General features: G+C 34.8%; 1 protein-coding gene across 5 annotated transcripts in view; it reads right to left on the bottom strand.

The window, feature by feature from the left end:
* LOC129005001 (axin-like) overlaps window positions 1-25,103 on the bottom strand; it is a 72,098-nt gene extending 46,995 nt beyond the window's left edge. For 4 of the 5 annotated variants that reach the window (XR_008491790.1, XM_054433744.1, XM_054433748.1 and 1 more), the window contains exons 1-2: window positions 24,882-25,103; window positions 3,395-3,504 (exon numbers count right to left, since the gene is read on the bottom strand). The gene's annotated coding sequence lies outside the window, so the exon portion shown is untranslated. Of the gene's footprint in view, window positions 1-420; window positions 522-3,394; window positions 3,505-24,881 lie in introns of those variants that run through there. The other variant, XM_054433746.1, reaches the window with a different exon arrangement.
* Between the last annotated feature and the right edge of the window lie 753 nt (window positions 25,104-25,856).

The raw sequence follows: 25,856 nt of genomic DNA, 5'->3' as shown, positions 1-25,856 counted from the left end.
TATCCAAGATGACTCATAGCCTAAAGCGAACAACAAAAGGAGACCATATCATAACGCAGAGGGGGGTTTGATTTCTGCCGATTGCAACCTACCATTCACCGATCGATAGGAGGTTTTGACGGGAGGTCTACCCCCACTTCTCAAATCGAACCCTCTGGAGAATCGGCCCGGGCAACAAAAGATCATCGGAAAAAACTTGAAAAACAATGCTAATACCTCCTTGCTTATATATTGCGCGGAATATGGAAGCACGGAAATCAGGCACAAAAAATACTAAATTGGCGAACTCTAGCAAAAAATTGTTAAGTCTATTATTCCCTAACATCCATTAAGTAGCTAACACGAGCCCTCTCTCTATTCAGATGTCTGTTCCGATCAAAATCATATTGCTATAACAGTTATGACAGCTACGATACCTACCCACATAATTGCCGGTGTCAAGATTTACAACAAAAGAGAAGTTTACCACCAGGTGAGGCTAACCCTCGGAACAAAGAACCGCAGGAACTACTGGCTAGCGGATCGGCACGGCACGCTTTATGATCGCTACTGACTTTGAGAACAGACGCTAGAGAAGGGGTACGAGCAACACCCCTACATATAGTGCGCAAACGCGAGGGATGAATCATCACAACAAAAGTTGAGAGACGAAAATCAATGTCGACAATGGATGTTGGAAAAAATATGCTTCAATTCGTATAGTAATCGGGTCTAAGAGCGCCATCTGTTCACTGAAATTCAATACATTTAATAATGGTTAATAATAGATATGTTTACCTGCCTATAGAAATATGACAGACCTATTAGTTCTAAAGGATCCTCTGCCCAGGTACAATGGGGAAGGATGTTCGATCATCCGTATGAACAGGCCCTATAGATTTGATGGCCTATCAAAACTGACAGCAGGCACATGGCTTACCGGATTTTCAATGTTTTTTTTCTGCATTCCAGCCTAAAATATTTTTCCCTTGACTACTATAAAATAAATTTACTTTAAAAAAAGGTTAAACACTGATTATTTTGTGATGATCAAAATTATTGTATTTTCAAAGATTGATTCTTGTTGCCTTACAATAAAATTACCAATAAAATAATACAAAAATTATCTAAATTACATAACAAACTGTAGACTAATGTCCAAGAGGACGTTCCGTGTGATTTCCAAAATGTAAAAAGTTGAAGGTTATATTTATTTATTTATTCATTACATCTCATTACATCATTTGACAGGACATAGTATCATATACGGGGTAAAACTAAAACTAAGAAATAATAAATATGTCTTACTAAATTATTAATCTAACTTAACGTCCCTATTTAAACAACATTCGATGGAAAAAAATTTTAAGTTTTTAACCAGGTCTTCAGGGTTGATCTGAACTGTGTATTACTATCAATATTTTTTATGAGTAGCGGTAACTTATTGTAACTTGTGGGCCTATATATTGGGGAGATAAATTAAATTTCTCCATTCCATGGGTTTCAAGCTTAATATCACTCTTAAAGCTAGTGTGATGGGAATGAAAGACTTAGACAAAGACAAATTTGGTGTTTTCAATATTTCAATTTTAAAGAATATCAAATTATATCGATAAGGATAAAACACAAACATGTTATAGTCCGTCCGTTTGGCTATGATACCGAGTGGCAAGCTCAACGAGCGGGTGTGTTGAGTTCTAAGAAGGTTCCTAATCCGCTGGGTATCATAGCCAAACGGACGGACTATAGAAAGGGTTTATTCAAAATATAATTTTATTTAAAAATATGTTATATAGATAATTAGTAGTGAATTTCACACTCGAATAGTACTGAGTCTGAACGATTGGGTCCCAGTTAATGGAAGTGCGTTCGACTGTGTTAATCACAATATTTTAGCAAATAAACTAAAGAAAGTAGGTATTGGAGGTAAAGTCATGGAACTACTCTCAAACTACTTAAATAATAGAAAACAACGGACAGTCATTTTAAAAAGTAAGAGAAAATTTGTATCAAGATGGGAAAAGGTCATCCATGGAGTTCCCCAGGGTTCAATACTGGGACCTTTATTATTCCTGATATTTATCAATGACATCGATTCTCACATATCTGGTGATATTTTCTTATATGCTGATGACACCAACGTTATAGTTCAAAATTCAAATATTCAACAATTGGAAATCTCCATTAAACAGACTATAGAAGAACTGCAAGATTGGTTCACAAAAAATTGTTTACTAATGAATAATTCAAAAACACGTATAATGCATTTTAAAGTAAAAAATTGTAAAAATTCTGTCTTTTTATCTGATGATATATTAAACTTAGCGGATACTCATAAAGTTTTAGGCATTCATGTTGATTCAAAATTAAAATGGGACGACCATATACAATTCTTAACAAAAAAGCTCAACTCTTTTCGTTTTGCATTAAGTGTAGTTAATGATACAACATCTACTGATATTGGTAAACTAGTATATTACGCCTACATGGAATCTAGACTCAGATATGGTATTGTTCTTTGGGGATCCAATTCCAAAACGAAAAAACTTCTCAATGCACAGAAATCAGTGGTGAGGACAATGGCAAAAGTTTCCAAAAGAAAAAGCTGTAGATCATTATTTAAAGAATTTGGAATTTTAACAGTAACAGGTTTATATATATCAGAAATTGTCAAGTTACTCTACAATAATCAGGACAGCTTTGATAAGTATAAATTTAACCATAACTATTTCACACGTCACTCAAACTTATTTCAATATCCACACCATAGACTTTCTCTGTATGAAAATAGTCCAAATTACATGGCAATCAAAATTTTTAACAAACTATCAAAAATCATAAGCAAAAATTCATCAAAAAATGTCTTCAAAACCTTACATAAATTATTATTGGAAAAGTCTTACTATAGCATTGAAGAATTTTTTCTTGATAGTTTTGATGGGTAGGTTGGCCACGGTTTATGAAAGATTGCTGTAGTAGAATTAAATACAGGACAAAAGCCTATATCCTGTTCTGATACAGACCAGACTGGTATTTAGTCTTGTAATTTGAGCTTAGTTTTAGAAATTTACAGATAATTTTTTTTTCTTTTTGTTCAGTATTACTATTATATTTTTAAAGTGTTAATAATTGTAATTAGTTTTATCAAAAATATAACAGTTTAGTATTAGTTTTATAAATATTGACAAAACTCCTATCTATGTACATTGTACTCCAAAAGATGTTATGACTTAATAAAGAATTTGAATTTGAATTTGAATTTGAATTTATACAACAGTCAATGATCAGATTATTATGTAGCTATCTCAATGACCCGATTTTACTGCTGTCAAAAACTAGATGTCAAAGACTAGATTTCTACTGTAACTGTCAATAACACGAGTTCTACTGTTGTCAATGGCTTGTATGTACTCACAGCGGTGTCGCCAGTGGAAGGAGTCTCGGACGGAAGATCGGTAAGTCTCGGGTGAAGCTGCTGTCACCTCAACCCTCGCCAAACTCTCCGCCACAGTGACATTTAACAGTCTGAAACATCAACATTTACACCTTAATTGAGATATCATATGTGTTAAATAAATCACTAACTTCTAGAGCTATTAATTGATTGTAAACTTTATGTGTTTAAACATTCGCAATTTAAGTGAGGTATTTTGTCAAACCCATCCCTATCACATTTAAGTCTGAGACACTCGATGAGATTTCATGTTTAAAAACCAGTCTGGAGCATTTAAAAATTAAATTGAGCAAATAATGGTAAATAACCGCATTAAACTATCCTTAAAATGTATTGTGTGTGTATTGTAGTAAAATATCTCTGGGTTGTATTATTACTGAAGTGCTGTAAAAGTAACCTTATCGTATAAAATAGCTATTAATTTGAAGGTTTAAAATGTTCAAATTTAGTAAATTGTTAAAAAATACAGATCTGATTAGAACCAATGCAGAGCTAGAAAATACAAATTGATTTGTAAATTACAAAACAGTTACAAATAAAATTTTAATTTCAAACACACAGCCTCTTTACGGAATTGGAAAACCGTTAGCGACTCTCCTGATATTTTTACAAGGTGGTTAACTCATTCTAAAATCTGATGCTGGTTTATCTCTTATCTTTAGAATCTGGCGAGATACGAAGGTGGCGCGAGGATGACAAGAGGCTACAAATTGAGTGGAAACGCTTCAAAGCCTCGACCACTCTTTGAAGTCACCGCTCTCCTCAAGTGGCTCAACGCTTTTATTGTTTTCACCCTCATAATGTCACATTAATTTTTGATCCCCACCCCTTGCCCTCCGAGCCTTTGAAGAATTTCATCTTGAGACATTTTTCAAAAAGATGTCTCAGTTTTATTGTTGGTGAAAATCTACACTGTAATGAATCAATAAGACATCTTCAAGGGTTTTAAAAACAAGGATAGGCCTGGTATAGAAGATTTGTGTGAAATTCAGTAGTGGTTTAAGTTACTTGTCAATAAATATCTGAAAGAAAGTTAAAATAGAGTAAAATATGGTGAAAAGAAAATTAACACTAGCCTGTACTGTCAAAGGAAAACAGAATCATAATTTTAAGACAGCCTAAACACTGAGTTTCTAGGTTGTTTAACTTTTACTCATATCAATATTTTTGCTGAGCAATTGCTATTGAATCTGTCACATAGAATGCTTTATAAATGCTGTATGCCTACTTAATTAAAAAAAAATGTAAATACAATAATTTTAATTTATCTAGTACAATTATACAATGCACCATAAATTGTAGAGAAGTATTACTTATTCAAGATATAAATATGTCAGTTAACTGCAATTGTAAAAATAAATATTTCAGGGAGCTTATTCTAGACCTAGACACCATAGAATGAAACTGAAAGATTTTACAAATTAATTTGACATTATTACAAAAATAGTAGAATACAAATAAAATGTGTTGATTGATGGACTTAAAAATGAATTGTCCATTTTAATGAACATATTCTATACTGATATTTCTCTCACTATTCAGTTACAAATAGGCCTAAATAGATTATTAAATAGCTTTTAGTAGACGGAATTCTCAAACAGAGATCGTTTTCCTTGGCTCAGTGGCCTATCTTTTTCCTACACAGGCAGATCTAGACTTGAAAGTGGACTCCTACTCCAAGACCCTACTCATGTGGATAAAAGCCATTGGCGGGATATGAACGAAGACTTTGCATAGCATTCAAGCCATTGACTATAAAACTATCCCAAACCAGCTAACTACAGCAATGGATTTTATTTAAAGAAGGTGTTAAAATGCAGACACCCAAAAAGATTACATTACACTGTAGAAAGTGATCCCCGATGTCATATGCTAACATGTAGACACCCATTAAGATCGCACTGTAGAAAGTAATCTTCCTATTTCCTATGATAAAATTTAGACACAAAATAAGATCACGCTAAGAAAGTTGTCTCCCGATTTCAGATTGATCACGCTATAGAAATTGATCCCCGATGTCATATGTTAAAATGTAGACACCCTAAAGATTGTACAATACTCCTAATCTCATAAGATAAACTGTAGATCGCACTTTAGAAATTGATCTCCCTATCTCATATGACAAAATGTAGACACCCTAAAGATTGTACAATACTCCCAATCTCTTAAAATAAAAAGTACCCATTAAGATCGCATTGTAGAAAGCGATCTCCCAATGTGACATGATAAAATGTAGACACCCAATAAGATCACACTGGTTGTGCTGTAAGTGATCTCCCCAATTCATATGACAAAATGTAGACACTCATTAAGATCGCCCTATAGAAAGCGATCTCCCAATCTCATATTATAAATTGTAGACACCCTTTATGATCGCCCTATAGAAAGTGATCTCCCGATCTCATATAATAAAATGTAGACACTCTTTACGATCGCCCTATAGAAAGCAATCTCCCAATCTCATATGATAAAATGTAGACACCCTTTATGATGGTCCTATAGAAAGTGATCTCCGATCTCATATGATAAAATGAAGACACCCAATAAGATCGCAATGTAGAAAGTGTTCTCCCGATCCATGTGTCCAGGTGTAGCCGGGGCGGCGCGGCGATTGAAAACAACCAAATCAGGTTCAAGGCCACGCGCGCAGGACGGCGTGATATTTATAATTATACAGTGAGGCCCGACCCACCTGGCGCTGGCTGTACTGCGGCCCTTCCAGGAGAATATACCTGCGACCTGCGATCCTGGACTGTCAACACCGTTATACTTCCTTCAATGCAGATATCGTAGTGGTAAAGTAACGATGATGGAAATGCACAAAGATCAAGTAGATTCACATATCTGAAGAAACAAGATAGGAAGCAAATATCCAAGGTAATTCAAATTCGCGAGTTCATCGAATAACAATAATATTATTTGCCGCCGAGGTCGTACATATAATATTTAAAGTGGAAATACACGTCGATCAAGACGTCCGAGATGACTGAATGTGGATTTGAAGCCAAGTCGAACTGATTAAATTCCGATAAGGGCATAAAATAAGTTGACTGTCCCTTTCATAAACCCTACACCTAGAAAACCTGTACATTAGCATCGTGCAAGAAAATTTTAAAATAAAAAATGTAGACAATCAAGAGGTTCCAGGCGGTGAGTTGGACGCACATTAGTGCAATGCAATCGTGTATGTTTATCTCAAGGATTGCGTGTTATAAACTGTTACTTTCTCTAAAATGAAAATATGATTTGGTTACAACAAATCAGCGAAATTATATACGATGTATCTTCTTCAGCGGTACTTCTTAGGCGACGGTAAATAAAATGTTCATCATTGTGGTTTCATGCAAATATTTCATCAGATATAGATCAACAAGAAACTAAAAAATACGTTTAAACATATGAGTATTCAAATTTGAATATAAGCAAACCAGTTCCTGCATGGCTGTGTCAAGTCGCCTACACATTTATCTGGTTTGTGATTTATTATTTATTTTACGTATTTGATGCAAAACGCCAAGGATGAAAAGGAATAGATTATTTGGATAGCATTACAAATCGGTTAATAGGAATTGGTTTACGATGAAAATTTATGACACTAATTATCCATAATAGTTTATAAGTAATAATAATTACTTAGGCTTATTTTTAAGAGACGATTCAATTACGTAGACTGGGCACTCTCCGTAATGTGAACTATTAGCGAAGTTATCAACACAAATTGTAACAACACAAGTGTAACACACAAGTTACCTGTTCAGCACAAAGTGAATACAATTCCGTAGTTATCCTGATAGTTTTCCTGCATCGCCGTTTCGTTGTTCCGTGGCATCTCTAATCAACAATGTATTTTTTATTCTGTCATTTCTCACTTGACCCGTTTCTCTTTTTAATTGTTTCTCTGTTCAGCTGCTACCCTGTCTCTCTATTCATTGGTTCAGCTGATTTTCTGATCAGCTGGTCAAATAGTTGGCAAGTTTTTTCTCTGTTCGACTATTAACTATGAAAGTGTGTTATTCTCGTCCAGCTTTTCCTTTATAAAGCTGTTCGTCTGTTAAAATGTTTATATGTCCAGCTGTTTCTGTTCCTCCGGTAAACTAACTTTTTTCGTCATACTGCAGCTCAATAGTTTTTAGTCCCTAGGGAGTAAAAATCAGTTGATGTCAACTCAGTTGTAAATTTCGATTGTAAACAATCACATGTAACGAAAATATGTATCGATTGTTTATTGTCGCCTAATTTTAAGTAGTTTGACATAGCCTATCGATAGTATAATGAGCCACACACACACAATCGACGAAACGATTGAACCACTTACTAAACAGCTGCTTGTTTCCATTGTCAAATTAAATTGAAAACAATTTAGAAGTAGTTTTTTGAGGTTACTTTAAATGAAAACTATTTAGTTTTGTATAATAGTTTATTCAAATAATGGTGCAATATGACGAAAAAATATAGTTCATCACACGGGCATGAAGTATCTTTTCAACCCTCGCTCATTTTCCGACCTCAGCTTCACCTCGATCCGAAACCCTCAGGCCGAAAAGAGTCACTTTAGGCCCTAGTGATGAAATATACTATAATATATGTTTGTCAGAATAAGTATTTACCCACAGCCTCCTTTGTACGATGGTGTTGGTGTATGCCAACGTCGCACCGATAGTAATAACAGTAATAACAGACGAGTTTTCTCACATCTCAGTTCAACAGGCTTTCTGTTCAACCTTAAAATCCTTTTTTATTGCTCTGTGGTCAACTAAATTAACCTATGTAAAGCTTGTTTAACTGTCATAGGTAGAGTATATATTTCCGTGTTCACATGTCCCACGTAGTTGTTCCCTAGTTCAGCTGTTTCCTGGTCCGTTGTTCCCTCGTTTCGCACAGTTTCCCCGTGGGAACCTCTTTGATGTTGCCGCTCGACAGAAAACATCGGACTAATTTCTGCACTGTGTCAGGCGAGGCGAGAGTCCGCCAGTGTGAAAACAGAAGGAATCGCGTTCGGTAAAAAGTCTTCGCCGTTAGCCAGCTTGATTCTGTTTTTAAGACGGTTGATTGAACTTTCCCGAAGATCTCCAGACTTCTTGGGTTTCGTGTGAAGATCAACATTGAACTGGGTGTCGACATTAAATTCTGAAGCCTACAAAGCTACAATAACGAATTAATATCAGCACCCCAATTTCAGCACACGCGATGAAAACAAAACACAAATTTTCTTAAGCTTTGAACACTGAATGAATTAATTCAAACTCATTGTTGACTAATGACTACTATTGCTTAACTCTTATAATACCGTACATGTATTATATGGTAATTATAGGCCTAATTGTACAACGAAATAGGCTTAGGCAGTGACTTTACTCAATTTCAATATGTACATAGCATCAGAAGGAATACTTTAATAACCCTACGAAAAAGATGTCGACGAACGCCTACTATACTTTCATTATCTTAGGCCTACCATAAAAAGACAAAATATTTACGTATCTTCAAGGTTCAAAATTTTTTAATGTCAAACTTCAAAGCACATCTTTGTACGAAATTTGGTAGAAAACTAACAACATTCAAACAATAACAACCCACAAGAGTAAATTAAAATTGAACTTTCTTTTAGGACTAAATAATTAAGTTAAGTTCAAATAATAGGCCAGTTATTGAGGGATGTTTTGAATACTAAATTTATCACCCTAAAAGTTCAAACTGTGACGTAATATGAATCTGTCATCCCCAGACGGAGTGTAACTGTCAGTTTGAAACCGATCGCGACACGTCGCTATTGTAACTAATTATTAGTTACAGTTATTTATGTGTGTGCTGACACGCACACACATAAATCGGTAGCAAACATGGCCCTTTAATACAGTCTGAAATATAAAATATTAGTGATTTTATTTTTCGGAATTGACTTGTTTATTTCGGGCTTAGTTAGGCGGTACCTTAATGGGATATTAATACATCCATAATACATTTGAATGCAAGCACAAAAAACGCACATCAATGAAATATGGATAAAATAAAATCCTTCTTCCACCACTACTGTACTCTGTTTACAAAATTATGTTGTAATTATTTACAAGGCTGTAAGGTCTTGAAAATATTTAAATCTAATTTGTATGTTGCGCTAGATTTTAATTAACATTGTTATATAATATTTCAATTATTTTACGTAAAACTTAATAGTTAAGTCTCAGATCAGAAATAAGGTAAAAATTAGTAGGCCTAATCTAAAGCTACTATCGTATAAAGAAAGCATATTGGATAGTAGATAATTACTATAAGGGCGAAACTGGGTGTTTATCCAATTCACAGACAATACTAGATTTTTTTAAATTTTAATTTTAATGTAAAACAAAACGTGTAGGCTAATATAGTGTCAAAGGCTCAATTGTAAACTACAACAATGTTTCGGGGAAAATATTTAAAGAGATGGGAATAATTACCATTACAGCGTTGAGTTGGTGAATGTAAAAGTATCATTGTGTAGAAGACAATATGATGTACTGTAGATCAAATTTTTCAACGATACAGTTTTAAACCGGGAGATTATGTATTTTACAACAGATATTGACAAATTTGTCATTGGTTTTCTTTACATTCTATTCTATTACATTAGTATGCTTTGAATGATGGAAACAGCGTACCTATCGTAACTAATAGATCTACAGTACTTATTTTCCATTGAATGTGTTGGTGTAATAATTAGAATTTTTCTGAGACTCACAAGCACCTAAACGAGTTATATAGTCACAAATAAATAAAGATAATTCAAACCTCAGTACTATAATTCAGCTTTCTTTTAATTATTCAATTCTAGAAACGATACGCTCCCAACACTAATTGTTGGTTTATGAAAGCGTGTTTGAATCCACCGTCTTTATGTCGGCTCACCCGCTCTCGGGAATAAAGAAGGAATGAATTTTTCACACTTTCGATCCTTTTGACTTTATTTAATTCACGTAGTTTTATTCATCCCGTAGGATAATTAGAGTTGCCGGCATTCCTTTTTCTAAGATTGGAGTGAGTAAATAAGGAATGAGTCTCGGTTCAAGACGGAACATAAAAGGACTGGCATCGAGAAATTGTTATCAATCTGACAATGATCCACAAAGGTTTTGACAATTTTATAACATACATAATTCTATTTACAATAATTTACTTTCAATGCGACCATTCCTAAAGCAGGAGATTACATATTAAGTGAAATTAGTTTTTAAGGGTTCGAAAAGGTTTAATATTTCAACAAACATTACATCACACATACTTGATTTTTTAATATCGGTATCCCATAAGCTCAACCAGTAGAATTTCCATTGTCACATTCATTTTATTTTAGGGATTTATCCGATACGGAGAGAGTTCTTCTCTTCGTCTCTAAGGCCTAGTCTTGTTGATATTATAGATAGGTGGGCAGACAAAGTTGGGCTCCGAACCACTGGCTCACATCTTCATTACACATCTTAAATCCAACGTTCTTTGCCTGGGTTTGAACCAGCGAGCACAGTGCTCTAACCACAAGATTATCGTTTCCCAAACTCTGAGCAAAAAGAGTTAAAACCTTCGTCTTTGGCATGTTTCATTCTCTGTATGGGTTCTGCGGGTACCCGATCCGAAACTCGGGTAATTTTCACACCGGTTGGGGTTGTATCAGACACCCCTAGCAGTGATGAACGCGATTTTAGCTCTAACCCTTGGGTTAAATATCTCAAATAAAAGTTCTTGATTTTCCAAATAAATTGTATTTGAGACATTCTCATTCAAGTGGACCACATTTGAATAATTTCGAGCTTGATTCGTGAAAACTATTAGGATCATAACGTAGGCTAATTGTCCCAGTTTTCCCCGTAGAATTGATAAATTTGGCATTTAATCTTCACTACGCGGTCGGGCAGGAATCAGCATACTATTGAACAAATAGTGGGCGCAGTAAATTCACAATTTAACCGTAAACAACATGATGTTTGCGTACACCAAGGAATAAATAACCTCAATAGTTTATGTAGAAGGCTGTTATTCCCGTGGCGAGAATGAAGTGGTGTAATTTCACCATTTATATGACGGGAATCTTGCACAAACATCCCGATCCAAAAGCCGTGATCAAAGTTCTCCCAGCAGAACTGATCAAGCCAGCTCATCCCTGGAGATAAACACGGCACTCCCAGACCGTTCTGCGCCTGCGTTATCTCCGCGCATGCGTGGAACGCCACAACCTCGCATTAACGCGCCGCGCTGCGCAAAAACTCGCGGAATCATTGAAGGCAGATAAAAATTGGCGGTACACATCGCGCCGCATCAAATGCGAAATGCGGATTCCGACGGCAATAAAAGGTTAGGTAGGATACGGAACAGCTGACGTCCAGGCGTACCAACACCGACCAGATAACACCTGCGTGCGGCGGTGCCAACCTCACGGCTAGAAAGCGTATCATTCATGTCTGTGGTTTGAAATTTCGTGTGAGATTAACTTCGTAAACCTGGTTCGAAGTTTTTTTTATATACACATTTTAGTTTAGAAAAAAACTACATTATACAACATGCAACAAAATGAAAGGGACAACATTTGTTGACAATAGTTATCTTTGGTTTTTACTGTCACACATAATTAATTAAGCAGTAAAAATAGTGAATAATTACATATTTTTTAATCAACTCAGTTCATAGGCCTAGTGAAATAGACTGTATTAAATCTAAAGTAAAAAGGTATCGTTCCCAGCAACCGATTTCGACGTAGAAATTGTATGGGTAATTTTAGATCAAACCGATGATGGGACCAGAATCAATAATGATATTTGTCGGCTCTGTAATAACCTAAAAGAAAGGTTTAGTCAATTTTTTTCACGGTCTGAAGCATAATATTGAAGAATGTAGAGATGGTAAAGAATGGAATGCAATTTCTTGAATATGCATTTTACACAGATTAACCCAGGATAACAAAACAAGAATAATATGGTAAAATGGCAACTTTGTTTTGGTTTTCGACTATCACGATTGTGGTCCTAGCTTTTTCGGTGTTCAAAATAAAAATCATTACATCTGACTTTTATTTAGGCCTACATAAACAACTTTTAATAAAACCCCTAACTGTTAAAATCCAATTTCCAGCCAACTTGTTTTTCCCTTCAACCAATAAAATAACCCACAGTAAAAGCTTCAACTGTTCGAAGAATTTATCTTTCTATCCTAGGAGGTTACAGCGAACAAATGTTCTCTGAGCAAACATTACTCAACACGAATAGGCTACAGAACAAGCATTATTTCAGTACCGAACCTCAATAACAATACCTCAAATACATATGACTTGGCTTTTGTACATTATCAAAACCAAAACTTGAAACTTGCCTTGGGTTGTATATTGGTTCCACAATTTTCCCATCGTTGTTAAGTTCTAAAGGACCTAGGTAACTAGCCACTCATATTTTCCCTGAGTTCCTCAATCTCAGATTCTACGACTTCCGTTACTATGAAACCAGTTGCCCGATGTTTTCAGAACGTAGGCTACACAAGGCTGATGTCCTCAAGACGGATAGTACACGACATCAAAGAAGCCGGGTAGATTCTCCAGTGCGGCGACTTTTTGTACCACTCACACACGCACACACATACAACAAGCGGCACAGCCTTCAAAAACTGCCCCCCCCCCCCTCTAGAACGGAGCCGAACGAAACGACGGGCTTGTCATCGTGGGCCGTTGTCGAAAATTTTGGGCATTTTCAACTATGAGGCACCGGGTGAACCCGGACAGAAAGAGCCGTGCTGTAACGTAGATGTCTTTTAGGAAAACCGATACAATTGCAACCACAGTTTTCCTTGAAGACAGTCATTACTATGATATAGATTACATATCTGTCGTCGACATTCCGCTATCTATTGTAGGATGACTAGTTTCAGGGCTGCATTTTAAAATGTCACAAGATCGCCAAAATCAGACACATTTCGTCACGATAATCATTACACGTTAGGGGCATAAATATTAAATACGAATTAGCTAACATAATTGCGTATCCGGCCAAATAAAACGATATAGTCCACAGTCAGTCATTACTTTGCATAACGGTTTTAAAGGAAATGCTGATATTGTCATTGAGTTACCTTACTGTCTAATAACCAAAATATTGCATCTTTGAAGTTTGTTTCTGTGTAATTTTCCAGTTAAGTTGGTTATCATGACAGAATGTTTCGGATCTATGTTAGATAAATTAAGTCCATGTCCTCCACTCTTTGGATATAAGCTGTAAACGATTGAACAACCTACGTCATCGTATGTCATTGTATGTTGTGTTAACAGTCATCGATTCGAAGACGACTTTTTCAACCTCAAATTATGTGGTCTAATTTTATTACGATTAGAAGCTTATTTCCACAGTATGATAAAAAATAGCTGTTCATCACACGGAGCAATTTAAGTGTCTTTTTGGTACTTAATCGTATTTCCAAGCTCGCTTTGAGCCTCGCTTGTAAACCCAGAGTTGCGTACCAAAAAGAGCGACTTTCACTCCTAGTGATAAACACTACTATTTACGTGACAATATTTATAAGAATATGAGCTAAAAAGTATAAATAGTGTATGTGGCAAACGCAAATTAATAATCTTGAACTAGAATATTAAGACAATGTTTATTGGACGACTCAAAAACAGAAGTAAATCGTAATACAATCAGAAAATGTAAGCAGTTTAGGTAAATTGTACAGCTCAAAATGCCCGCAAGCCTTTTAATAACGTAAACTATTTAATTTACCATCGACTTCACCGAGAGCCCAGGATTTGCCCGGGGTGTTTTCAGTTTACCGAAGTTTTTTACGACGCAGCGATTCCATCGACGAAATCCCATATAATCCGGCCGAACCTTACATTTATAATCCCGCTACAATACAACAATCCCACACACGTGGTCATATCACTGCACGCTAGATTTGTTCGCCGCTCGTCTCACATTGTTGTCAAGTGAAGCAAGAAAATCGCACAGGGGGAAGCGGAGTTGTAAAATATCAAATATTGCGTCTTCAACGAGTCTTGATACTATATTGCTTGTGGTAGACGGAAATTGCTTTAAAAACAAAATTATATTTTTTATTAAAAAATACGGTAATAAAATGCTGAGTTCGCTTAACAAGTCGAGTGGGCTTTTATATTACAGTATACTGTATCACTGTAGTTATTGTGGTGACTTTTCATACCATATTAGGTAGACTCTTTAGGACTTGGTACTGAATAATCCAAAATTAAATTTGAAGACATGCAATATAATATTTGTTATTAAAATTTGTCTTCTGTTATTTGTTTTGCATTTGACGAGTCTCTGCTAAATCCCACGGATACCGCAAATAAACGTCCGTCCAACAAAGATGTTAACTGATAGATTTTTACCCGCATAAAAATCAATAAATAGTTATCTTACATAAGACAATGCATAGCATGAATTAGAAAATGAAAAGTAATATTACCGGGGGTGAATTAGGGCATATTATTAAAAGTGCAGTATACAATTGTATTATATTGATTATAATAAGTATGAACATAGTTAGCCTACTGCATTAGTGTTAATTCTAAAAATATGTAGGCCTACGATATTTTTTTCATTTTAACTGCGAGGTAAAATGTTAGAACACGTCATTAGAACTAAATAAGCCTATAGTTGGCATATAGGTAAAATAAACAAAAATTGACTCCATACAGATATTTAATTAGATTAACAACGAAACAATTTTCACAAAAAAATTAATAAGAGAGGTTTATGGTCTGGTCCATGTTGAGGGCGAGTGGTTTACAATTTTTTTCGTACCGGTAGTTCAGCAATCTGTTGAACTATTTTAACCAAACATATAACATATTATCAGTAAACTATTACTAGTCTTTTAGTTAGAAGAAAAATAAATCACTAATCAGTGAAATCCCTTCTGGAATAAGAGAATTAAAGTAGAATTCGCTACCCAAATTCGAACGGAACCAGCATTTACGAAACCCATCAAATTGTATTACCCTACAGGACGAGAAGCCTACTCACACACTTCAAAGTCAATGTTGGTAACACGTATCCAAAGTCAAACATCAGAGTTGACCAATACAGTTCTTCGTCAAACTACACTGCTGATCATGTGTTGTACAATGTTATATATGTCAGCCCGCGTACAAAGTGTCGCCCGTATCAAACATTTGTACAGAACAATCACAAAGTCACGTTCACGCGAGACATGCTTGCATCGACATAAAACACCTTTCAACGTTGCTCTTTTTTTATTATTTATATTAACGACCTTCCCAATCAGGTTCATGATGGATTTGTACATCCTTATTTATTTGCAGATGATTTGGCCCTCTCTGTTATTGAAAAAAGTGCTGAATCCTTGAGAGGTAGACTAGATGACACCTCTAATACCATAAACGACTGGTGCTGTGCTAATAGTCTATGTCTCAATGATCAAAAGACTCTTGAAATTCTTTTTACTTCTAGCCGTCTCAATGCTGCTAAAGCAAACCCTGTTAAGTTTTTGGGAGTTCATCTTGAGCCTGGGTTGGGATGGGAAACTCACATTGACACTGTTGTTAACAGAATATGTAGAGGTATTTTTCTGCTTAGAGTTTTGAGTATGATTGTTTCCATTGATGCACTTGTAACTGTTTACCATGCTCACATATTTAGTCATTTATCCTATGGCACTATTCTCTGGGGTAACCACTCCTCCGTTGTTAAATTACTAATCCTGCAAAAGAGAGCTGTACGTATAATGTGTGGAACTAGGCCTAGAGCACACTGCAAGCCTTTGTTTGTTCAGTTAAAACTACTCACTCTTCCAGCTATTTATGTTTTGGACTGCTTAATTTATGTGAAAAAGAATGTCCACAATTTATTGTTATGTGAAAATCTACATAATTACTCTACTAGGCAAAAGAATCACATATTTATTAAGTACAATTATTATTCCAGGACCTTAAAAAGTTTTGAGGTAACTGCACTTAAGCTGTACAATGTTCTTCCTACTGCAATCAAAGACCTGCCACTAAACAAGTTTAAAGACAGGATTAAACACTTTTTGGTTAACAGCCCTATTTATAACACTTGTGAATTTTTTGATCTGGACTATTCATTATTGTAGACCATTGCTGACTGTGTAGCCATTTTATGTAAATGTACCTTGTAATTTATGCATGTATGTGATGCATGATGCAGACGTAATTTATTAATTTATTTATTTCTTGTATGCTACTTGACTTTTATTGATGTGTGCGTTTTTGCAACATTTTGTAATTATTTTTTTTTTGTGACGAGACTGATAGCATGTAATTGTTGAATGGTCAATAAATTCTTGATTCTTGATTCTTGATTCTGTTGAGTGTTGGCCGTGGTGACCAAGCTGTTGAAATCGGGCATTCAAGTCGGGCTAGAAAGAAATCGGATTTATTGTAAATGTTTTAATTGACTTTCTAGATATTTAATTGCTTTTCCGAGTAGTAAATTATTTATTACGTAATTATATTATAGCATTTCATTAAATGGTTTTCAACAAATATAATTTCATGTTTAAATTAAGTAACGATGAATAGTATGTTGTCCGTTACAACAGAAAACAAAGGGTTTAGGATGCAGAGTTGTAATAGTTTAGATAGAGGAGTCTTTATTAAAACACGCCCTAGATAGTAATTATAATCGCGTATGTCTCTTTCAAACCGATGAGATGTTTGTTTAAAACAGGACGACGCAAGTGTTGACGTGGTGTTCTACGAGGTGGTTGAGTTCACAAAATACCGTTGGAGTTTAATCTTTTACATAATTTTCTTCCCCAGGAGTTTAGTTAGTTTTAATTCATCATTTAATAAATTATTGCTATTACTTTTTAGATGAGAATTTATTTATTGTTGTTGATTATAGTTTATTTGTTTCTGAAAGACATGCTTTTAGGCGAGGTGTTATTTATTTACTAAGATTATTGTAGGCGTCACTCACCATAAGCACATACACACACACAACACGAAATCATGGACTTTTGATGCCATGACGATTTCGTGTTACGTATGTATGTGGATATGTGTTTTGACGAATCCTGGACATCACAGACAAAATTAAACTTGAGTGAAGCCCATAATAATCTTTGTAAATATAGTTTATTTACTCGTTGTTTTATATATACATAGATTTTATAAATAAGTTATCCTACCTAAATTCCAAACCTTAGTTTCTTCAGCGACTAGATTGTATTTTGTTTGATTATATTGATTATTTGTAGATAAGATTGACGTTTGATATAGAATGTAGAATTGTCAGAAAGCAATAAAGACATTATTAATGTGTCTTGAACTTTTCCCAATGTAACGTTAAACTAAACTTAACTCCTACACCATGTCATTCGCTTAGTGATTAATATATTGGTGTTCACTTTCATGAACACTAGTTATAAATTTCAATAGTAGAATAATAGATACCTACTTTGCATTGTTAATGCGTTATTACAATATTTATCTATCTGATTATGGATTATTATTAATTAGTAATAATTTTATTACTATTCAATAAAGGGTATGTTCAATTGTTAAAGTCATTTACATTTTCAATTTTGTCTAAATATTGATTTGAATGAAATCGAAAAGCGTTGTAGTTAGCCAAGGAAACAAAAATGTATGTATAATAATGTATGTATAATTTAGCAACTGAGAAGGTGACACCATCCGTTGCAGTAACCGATTTCATATTGATTGATTTATTGATTGATATAACTTCAACCATATTATAAACGTATTCATAAGTAGTTTTATTACGTTAGTTTACAACCGTTTCAGGTAATGTAGCGACAATATAGGCCTAGTGATTGCAACATTAAAATCATCAACAAACAGTTTCACTATGTAGGCCTATATACACATATATACAGATCTTAAAAAAAAACGTGGTTACAACTGGTCCATAAAACGACTACAGTATCCAAAGTCTACGCTTATGGTGACTCCAATCTTAATGGTCGAAAAATCGTCTGTAAACCTAATAATCTGGGTGAAATCCTCAGCGATTAGACCACGATGATATGAATTGCGGGAAGCGGAGATTTTAATTTTCGTCGGTCGGGGTCGAGGGAATAACAGATGTAAGTGTAAGCTCAGAGCAGCGTGAATCCTGCATGGCCCGAGGCGGCGCTTTGAAACCGCCGACAACACCTCGCCGCTTCGGCCGCGCTCGGCTGTCTTCGGCAACGTTCGGCGCCGTAGTTACAGCGCCTGCTCAGATCGTCTCTCGAGCCTTGACCGCAGAGATGAACGGCTAACTATCCAGCTTTGAATTCCACCGTATATAAAACATATTTATTTTTACATTTATCATCCTTATGGAACATGAAAATAATTTTTATGTTAGTTCCGTCTGGTTTAAGATGTGGACTTTTTGTATGGCTGTGTTTAGTAATATAATAACTATTTAGTAATCTAAAGCCCTATTAGACGTCATTTTCATTGTAACTATTGTACTATTGTAAGTTTGTTATTTAGATGACCAATAAAGATTTATGATTTGCCGTTGACATTATGTTCATCGTTAATTAGAATTAGCCAACTTTGAAACAACTACTATAATTGAATTTAACACTATTGCTTACTTGTCCTGTAGTGTTCTAACCAAAGAAAAAAATATAATAATCTACCATAAAAAGAAACCTTTTTAGTCACCAACACATATGAAAACAATCTTCAGATTTTACAATAAAGATATAAATATTTGTTTGGATGTCAAGCATTTTCACGTAAGACAAGGAATCTGTGTTGCTAGCCTTATTTCAAAAAAATTTTGTTTATTTTAAGCTATAACGACTATAGGCCTACTGTACTTAAAACATTAATTTATCTATTTAATATAACTTAGGGGTGTAACATTTTATACGATTCTGATATTTTAATCTGCCATAACACCAAAAAAAATTAAAATAATCTTTATGAAACTCCATAAATATTTCACATGAAAAAATACCACTATGTTTAGTTTAAACAATAATGGGTGAATAATCTAAATTTACAACAACCTGCATCTGAATACCACCCAAGAACATTTAGGCTAAATAGCAATATCAAGAACATGTTGAAATATAACTACTACCTATAAAAAATCCAGTTAGCAGCACAATAAAATTAAAAGTAGCTCTACTCATGTACAATTAAAAAAAAGAAACAACAAGACGTACATAACAACACTTCTTAAAAAAAGGAAAAAAACAAATTTGTTAAACTTGTTAAGATTATTAAACTTTTGAGTATTTTGGGGGTGAAAACTAAATAGGTACACAGAATAATTCACACACAAACTTATTAGTGGGATAGGGGTTTTTAATCTTACGATTAGTTTTTCATTCAACCCACACAAATAATGGTATGGTATAGTAAAAATAAATATTTTTCTATAAGGCTAAAATATCAGCTATACAAAATGGTTGCAGCCATACTTTAACATGTTGATATAAAACTGTTAAAAGTAGTTGTTTTTTCATAGATCACAACTAGATAAACAACTACAAAAGTATTTGGTTTTTCAAAAAATAGCTAACAAACTAGGTAGGGCCTAGTGTTTTTTCACTTGATACTAGGGGAATTAACACACTGTGTTTATCAACAAAACAGAAAAAAACATTTAAAAATCGTTGTCTTTGTTTTTAATCAGACAATTAACAGAGTTAATGCTATTCAACCTTAAAGGTATTTTACTCAGATGCTAGGCTGATAATAGTTTTATTTAGGCTAATAAAGTTATCATTATACCTACTAAATTATTATTATTACCAACTGAGATGGGACCCGGCCACCTTAAATCCAGGCAGCGGCCTTCGAAGTGGCAACATAGCAAGTAGGGTTGTAACAGGTGTTTTGTTTTGGAGGCAGCTAATGGTATTTGTGTATTTTTTTTAAGAATATGAAAGCTTTGATTCTGGGCTATGAAAATATTGACTCCACTTTAATACAAAATTGGATTTTCAATTTAAATATTGTTTTGGTTTTCAATTCTATATGTTTTATTCTCAATCTTTTAATACATTCATGTTTATAAATTTTAATTTTAATTAATAATACGTGAATTAATGAGCTGGTGTCACCTGTCTGCCATGTTATCTTATAGGACGTCTGGCGCTAGACAACACTACTCGCAACGTTACCATTTCTACCAGGCCGCGTCCCGGAGTTTAAGGTGGCCGTGGATGGGGACACCACCTATGTGCATATTTTAACCCAAATATTTGTGAAGGATGAGTGTAGAATGATGTGAGATGCTGTGTTTAGATTTTAGTTACTTTTAGCTCTTAGTGACCAAGACCAGCTGTTTCACTAGCCAGGACCCCTAAAACCCCAGAGATTGTTGACAGGTAGGTCCAGTTTTGAACCTTCAAAAAGCTACAGTAGGCCTACTGACTTTTCTCTGAACAAACTGACAAAATTTTGGTTACAACGCGATCATTAACCACTTAGCTACCCAGTTACAATGCGATCATTAACCACTTAGCTACCCAGAATCTTTGTTTTCATCAAAATGTTAGCTTTTTTTCTTGCAAAAACCCGAGTTAACCTAGAATTTTTATGTTTTTAGTTACTGTAGGTAAAAACATTTTTCTAAGTTACCGGTACCCAACCTGATAAAAATTCATCAATTGGGGTTCAATGAGTCTTTGTTACCAAGCAGAACAAACCATACACTTTTATTTATTCTCCTTAACAATAACTATAAGAGGTAGAGCCTAGATAAGGTCTTTGGAAAATTAACTCTTGGGTACCAAAATTAGCAAGGGTACCAAAGGGATTCCACTCGTGATTCAAACGTTATTTGCAAATACTTTTTAATGGAAAAGGTAGTTGTAATCAGATCAAGGTCAAGTTTTTTTTTTTATACCAACCGAAGCTTGTTTTGTGCTCAATATAAATACGAGTTAGACCGATTTGTTAATACCAAGGAAAAAATGTGGTTTGGATTCCACTGTAAACTGTAGGTCCCTTAGTTTCCATTAGCTGTATGGGCTATTAATTAACGGCTGTGTCGCTGTGTCTAAGGAATATGTCGGACTTAGTCACTAACAAAACTACAAGATCACGCCACTCATCCTACACTCATCTCCTCAAATGATTTGTAATGACTATTAAAGTATTAAAGTTTGTAGGTAGGCCTACCTAAATAGGAAACTTTTCCAAATCTATCATCCTGGATCCCCAAGCTCACAGCTCTTACGCCGGGATTTCATATAAGGCTACTGTAGGCTACCTTGACAGCTGAGATTTGTGTACCGTACCTACTGTGAATTTAACTGCAATTAGTTAGTGGGTTACAGGTAGGATTTAATAGCCTAGGTAGCATATTTTACACATGTTAATTAGCCTGAAAATCAGAAGCTTTTGAACTAGAGTACCGGTACTTTATACTTTACTTTTAAACTTTTCAATGAAATGGAGACCATACAAAGTAGAGCCTCACCCTAAGTTATGTGTTTTTCAGAGTGTTTAAAATTCAACTTGACTGTAATTGATTATTGGGTTAAAATAATTTTAAAAATTATTTATTTAAGCTTAGCACAAAACAGGCCTTGTGGCTATTTTACAAATTCAATTAACGTATTCATAAAAGTAGGCTATTTAGGTACCTAATATAAAATAATTACTAGACTAGTGTCCCTGTTGCTCGAATTCGAGCAATTGCTAAGTATTACAGGTGTTATTTCAAAATGAATAACAGTAATAATTTCTGATGACTTTAAAAGATTAGACTCAAATATTATGGAAATACTCAAGATGTACATAACAGATTATATCATTTTATCTAGGCTCTCTCGCTTTTTTCCATTGTAATATTTACGCCAACCCAAATTCAGATAGTAGGCTAAATATTTCATTTTCCCCAACCAAGTCAGTAAATATTCGTAGCAAACTTATTGACTGTTTACAATTAACATATGTTCTTCTTCTCACTTTTAATTTCTGTCAACAGCTGGAGTTGCATAACAATTTTTGTTTCCCATGTTAATCTTATGGAGAAATATGAAACTTTAAAGGGCCCCAGGGCCTCACTCTTGAATTATTCCCATAAAAAGAAAGTTTCCTGCACAACTTCACGTTACACTCTTTCCAACGACACCAAAAACATGCCAATCGGTTCAGTAGTTTCGGAGGAGTAATTGTCACAAAAACCCTGCTTGCGTAGGCTATTAAATAAGTATAGATTATTTAAACTTGGATGATCAATGGCAACTGATACAATTAGACCTAGGCTAATTCAAATGTAAATCAACATTAACTTCCTCTAAACTCTTAATCAACTTCATTTAACTATTTTTTGTTAAAATTTAAACTGAACTTAGCCTAGCTAAATCTAATTTGTCTTGTTGTTGAGTACCGGAGAATTAATCAGGTTGGGTCAGTAGGCCTAATAACACAAAATGCTGATAAAGAAGTTATTTATAGAATAAATATTAATACTTTTATCTGAAATGGCAACCATACGAAAGTAGGAAGCCTAACTTTAGGCAAAGTATGAATGGAAATGAGTAGGCCTATAGGATGAGTGGCGATCTTGTAGTCATGTTACTTTCTTTACATTCAAGTCGTAAGTTACACTCTTGAAGTGGTGCCTAGCCCTTAGTAAGTAGTTATTTTCGCTGGTATCTAGGGCATAGTCCAACACCGCCCCCCCCCCTTGATTTCATGCCTTAATGTACCCACAACAATGCTTACGGTGGAGGAAGACCCTGTGCCCTGTTTCATGAAAATTTCCACACAGTGCTCGCCGCTTGGGCTCTTCCTTGCTCGTCACAGTATAACCACAACAAACTAAATAGTGCTGAAAGCGCAAAGTCGTCTCATAAGTAAGTTTCCTCTCTACCTTACTTCTCTGTGGGGTAGTCTTGTTCCTTTGGCCTAGATAGTAGACTAAGGTAGGTACTTTGTTAAATGCATCATTCCTTATTGACAGCACATAGGTTATTGTACGGTAGGTATGTAAAAAATTAAATTTGTGTCACACATCCAATAATTTCTCAGAGAGAATATTATAATAGGCTAATCTACTTATTAAATTTTAATGATGTTGCAACTAATCTTTTGAATACCGTAATTTACTACCTAGGCTACCTAATGAGAGCCTCATAACAGTCTCACTAAGACTCTTTAACTTAGTCTAGACGTTGGTGGTAGTTTAAAACTAAGGCCATAGAACTCGTGCAGGATGGTCATAGAATTTAAGTGAGTTAGGTGGACACTAAAACAAGGATCTACTTAAGTTGATTTTCATTGCAGTCGAGTCGGGTGATTTAGTGGCAAATTTTATTCCTCATTCCTTAAGGTAAAATCTTCTAGGTAAGTTAGGCCTGATAACTCCTCCAAATTGTAAACTAAAAATAAGTTAGTCTGGCACTGTTATTGAGTGAGGCCGTTCCCGATCGGATACGTTGCTCGGTATGATGCGTTCTTACCCGATCAGGAACGCTCGGCAATGTTTTTGCTCTAGCGTCGATCGAAGGCGGACCTAGATATACCACGTTACGGTAGCGTACACGTATTGTGTGACTAGCTTTTTGTTATGGTGTAGTTTGGTAGTAAATTTCCCCGTACAATCCCCCTCTGACAAGCTTAAAATTCAACTTGTTAAGTAAAATCTTTCTCCCTCCAATTGGCAATACAATCACAATGGGACCGGCTACTTTCCAAGCACCGCAGCAAACGTAAGTTATTGATGCTGGGAACTTGGGGCTAGCCTGCTAAATCTAAGTATGATGGTGGTTACAATCAGTGTCTGTAAATAACTTAAGTTATCAGGGGAAAATTAAAATCTTTCTCTAACTTCCAGGCTACTTACAAGAGATTTGCTAAGTTAGAGTCTAGGACTAGCTAATAGGATCAAAGCAGCAGTTTTACATCGATAAACTTCTCAGAGCCTTATTTGATCTCATCAATGCTATTTTACTGACAAGTTGGTCATTAACACCGCATCGGACAAGGAGTCAGTAGGGGTAGGCCTAAGTTAGTTTGAAATTAAACACCACAAGGGTTAAGTAGAATAATCCTAAAATTTACTTTGCAAAACTTGCAGTGAGTTCAGCAGTAGGCCTATAGGAATATTAAATCTTTAATAGAGCCTATTTTACCCTTAGGTCCCTAGAATTTCAATCAAATTACTTTTCTAACATGTTTTAGTAGGTAGGTAACTTTGCAACTTTGTTAGGATTTTAACCTATCAATTATTAGGCCTACACGCTTTTAGAGAACCCATCTGAGGCGACTAAGAAATACAGCAACTGAATTACCTAACCCTCAACACCATTCATGGATCTTTCTCATTTTAGGTATTATCCTTAACTTATAAATTATTTACATATTTAAAATTTGAAACAATGGTCTAAAGTATGAGAATTTGAAGTTCCCGGTCAACGTTTGTTGTTAGCAAATTAACATATCAAAGGGGATCAAACAACCCTTTGCAGGAAACCGCCCTTTTAAGTTTAACTTTGGCTTACTTACCTTAGAAATACCTGTCCCTTTGATGTTGTTTGAAGTACAGAACACAGCTAATTGCTTGAAAAACTTAACACTTTCACACATGGTAACAGTACTAAACCATTTTATAAACCAATAACAACCTAAAAAAATATTAACTATCACATAATAACACAACAAAACAGTTTTGTCAACATTTAACATCAACAAAAACTCACAACTTGTTACAGAAATTCAAGGCAGACATGTTAGTTTCAATTCAATGCGCTCTGGTGGAACGGAATTGAAACTATTTTAAAATTCATAGCCAATCAGAGACTATCACACTTCTTCTTTTCCTCCCACAATATAACGTACAGGTGTAAACATAGAAGCCCCAATAATATAAATTACAACTCTCTATACTATAACAATGCACAAGAAACTATAATTAATTGTAATATCACTTAAAAAAGAATATATGAAATAATTGACTTTGAATTGTGCAAAGAGACTTGTGATTCTGTTTTCAAATCTGAAGCCTATTTTCAGAGTCTTACAGGTTGGGAACGCCAAGAGTGCGCTGATGTCTACTAAACGACCTCTTTCATTTTAGGGTTTATTTATGATTTCGATTTGTATTTTTGTTTAGCTAAAAAACCAAGTAACAGACTTTTTTGCAATTGGATTTGTATATACTAGTTTTAAATGGATTGCCAAATAACGAGAAACAGTTAAAAAATACAGCCTTGTGTCCAAACAAATCCGGACGGTTTTCTTCAGGTCAAAGGAGGGGGGCATAGCTCAAAGGTTTTCTTCGGCTGATCCATTAAGCGTCCGTTAAGCGTTTAAGCTTAATGTAGATAAAACATAAGTAGTCTATAGTTTATAAGGCACCAGAAATTTATCATACACCTCTTACATCTTCCCAAGATTTCTTGGGGGGATGTATAATCAATGGTATTATACGGCTTTTGATACTGCTAGAGTGAATATCTCACCCGATTGTAAAATCTGAAG

Source organism: Macrosteles quadrilineatus, unplaced genomic scaffold (genome assembly GCF_028750875.1).
Source record: "Macrosteles quadrilineatus isolate MER2022 unplaced genomic scaffold, UCM_ALF_1.0 Scaffold_14__1_contigs__length_3811126, whole genome shotgun sequence".
Classification (NCBI taxonomy): Eukaryota; Metazoa; Arthropoda; class Insecta; order Hemiptera; family Cicadellidae; genus Macrosteles; species Macrosteles quadrilineatus.
The sequence above is the reverse complement of the archived record's forward strand: the minus strand, read 5'-3'. Positions and strand labels throughout refer to the sequence as shown.